Source organism: Capricornis sumatraensis, chromosome 18, assembly GCF_032405125.1.
Source record: "Capricornis sumatraensis isolate serow.1 chromosome 18, serow.2, whole genome shotgun sequence".
In the NCBI taxonomy this organism is placed as follows: Eukaryota; Metazoa; Chordata; class Mammalia; order Artiodactyla; family Bovidae; genus Capricornis; species Capricornis sumatraensis.
The window spans coordinates 43287811-43290836 of NC_091086.1; positions in this window are offsets into that span (position 1 = coordinate 43287811).

Sequence of the window (3026 nt, forward strand, 5' to 3'; positions counted from 1 at the left end):
TCCTTGAGTCTTGTAGTAGACAGAGGTTTGTTAAACTCCCAGGTGCCTGCCATTAACACAGCTCCTTCTGGGTGCCCAAATCCTGTGCAGGGAAGGCAAAGAGGAACTCTAGGAAGTGTCTTAAGTGAAGATGGCCAGTCTTGGAACCACGAGACCCAACAACGTAGACATGGGTGATTAGTCCGGGAATAAGAACCTGACTAAGGTCTGTTGTGCTCCAGGGTGTCCAGTAACCCGTATGTCCTGACTGAAAAGCTCTCAGTCCATCTCGAGCACCTAGCTAGTGCCCATGGGGCCAATAAGATCTTCTCACTGAAGGAGTTTAAATGTGAGATCAACAAAGAGCTGAGCAGTTGGTAGCAGGAGCAGAAGCCAAGAGACACCCGGAGAAAAACAGAGAGAGAGGAGCTGAATCACGTTGGCGGCTCAAGGGACGGCAGATGCCTGTGGCTCAGGGGGGCAGCAAGATAACCCAGTCACAGAGCCGGATCCTGAATGACCTTCCAGTTCCTGAACTTCAATCCAGTTTTCGTGAGGCCTGGCTGGGTGGCCTTTCCGGAAGGCTTTTCAGAGACACGTGGCTGAGCAGTGAAGATTCCGGTCAGCCTTCCTTCCACAGTCAACTCCCATTACTTAGGGTAAACTCAGTGGTATCTGTGCTCTGCAATGCCCCCAAAATCCCAGTCGGCACAATCCCCAGGGTCTAGCACTTTGCCTGGCACAACAGCGAGCACTAAATCATTGCAAGTGTTTGGAAGGCAGGACCATCCCCAGTGGAAAAGCCTTCAGAAAATGAAGAAATCATTCACAGTGAAGAACACTGGCGAGGGTTGCCTTCGAATTCCAAAAACAGTGTTAAAGTAGGAGAAGTATATTAAGCTTAGCCCATTTTCAAACCCATCTACATTTCTACTGTAATCTATCAAAGGAGGATATGTCACATTCTGCAGAACTCCAGTAGGCATCCTAATTTCAGCTAAGGTATGTCTGGATGACTTGATTTTCACTCCGCTTAACCTTAAATCATGGTAACATTAATAACAATTTTCCTCCCACGCTAACCTCACTGACAAAACTCCAAGGTAGCTGATAGTTGTCTTTCAAGACGTTTAGTAATATGGGCTCTTCCCCCCACACTGCCACACACAATTCCCCTGTCTATTGTCTGTATCAGTTACTCCACCAACACATACTCCTCAACAGCCGGATGAGTCATAAAATAAGAGGTACATGGATGTAAACTGAGCCTGTTTATGCTCTCCCTGGCCCCAGCTAATAAAATAGAAGAGGTCCCACTGAATTCAGGTCCAATGGCTTCCGGAAAACAGGTTTCTGCTTAGCAAAGACATACCTTACTCAGTACATTATTTTAAAGGTAGAGCTAATTTCATGCCCTGGGTGAATGCAACGGATTTATGGGGAGAGTCATGTGCAGGGTGTGTAAGGACTTGCCCTCCTCACGTCCTCTACAAAAGAAGGCTCTGGCGCGTCTGGTGGTGAGCAAACCAACAAAAGGAATGCCTAAAAGGTCTCACAGAGATCAGGAATGGGCGCTGGGTCCCTGCTCACTGGAAACTCAGCACCCAAAGCAGTGCTTGCTTAGGTCTCCCATCTGCATTTTCGAAAATACAAGCAGGTTTTGTCCAACCTCCCCCGACCTGTTCCCAATCAAGTGATCTTACGCCTCTGGAATTGGGATTCTGAATGTATGTGTCTACCCCACGTCTGGTATTATATTACAACAGCATGAAAATGGAGCCTAGGACCGAGGAGCGGCCAGCCTCAGAAGCCTTCTTCATTGCCTGCCGTGTAATACATGATATGCAAAGCCTCTGACTTCAGCCAGCAGATATGTGGAGACCGCGTTGGCCCTAGCATGGGGGCTAAACTAATGTGTGTTTAGGTCAGAAAGCGAATCAGAAAAGCCACTGGAGGGCACGTCATGGAGTGAGAGCCCTATAAATTCTGCTCCAGTCTCAGCGTCCCCTGGCAAATACTCAGCTTCCCTCCCTGGGCCGCTGCGCATCTCTCCTTCGTAGTGCTGGAGAACTCCGGCCAGCAGCAGCTCTCCTCGCCACTGCCTTCTGCCCTGCAGAAAAGCCAGAAAGCTAGACATCGAGGTGGAAGGAAAGCCTTCGACAGGCGCGAGGAAAGCCCAGTGCAGCTCTCCACTCGACAGAGCCCGGGCTCAGAGAGCTAGGCGTGAGGGCGAAGCCCGGCGCGGGCGCCGCGGTCAAGTTCGGATTGCCCCCTTCGGTTGGTCCGCGCAGAGCTCCGCACATTCCTCCGGATCTTCTCGGCGAGGAGGAAGCGCGAGCCCGGCCGCGTCTCCACGCGCTGAGCGCTCTCTCCCTGCACCCCGGGGAGGGGCCCCTCGCGTCACCCACTCGCACCCGGAGCCCCCCGCTTCGGGAGCTCGGGCGCCTCCTCGCTGTTCTCCTTTCCCTCCCCGCCAACGCCGCCGCTCGACCCCTCCCCTCCCGGGGCCCCGCGCCTCCCCTCCCCCACCCCGGCCCCCGGCCCGGGCTCTCCAGGACCAGCCTGCGCTCCTGGCGCCCTCATGTCTTCGCGGGACTCTCGGCGCCGGTTGACGTGGTGTCTCGTTCGGATTCCCAGGCCAGACCTCAGCTCCGGCGGCAGCATCAGCCCGGCCCGTCTCGTGCTCTCCGGCGCGGCGCCCCAAGAAGGCGCAGAGCGCGGCCGCCGCCGCTGAAGCGCCCGCCGCGCCCCGCGCCCGCGCGGCCCCGGCTGAGAGCGCGGCGCGCGCAGCCCTGTCACCCCCCAACCAAGGCAGCGGCGGCTGCTCGGACCTTGCCTTCTGGGGGTGCGGAGAGCCGGCGGGGGAGCTGTCGGCATCCCTCGCCCTTCTCACGGCGGCGGCGGCGGCGGCGGCTGGAGCCTTGGCCGCCGCCTCCTGCGTGCCCTCCCTGCCGGGAACGGCCCCAGGATTGCGAACTCGTGCCCCTAACCTGCTGGGCGGGGCTCCGCGCTCCTGCCCTCGGCCCGGATGGGTCTCCTGGCTGGGA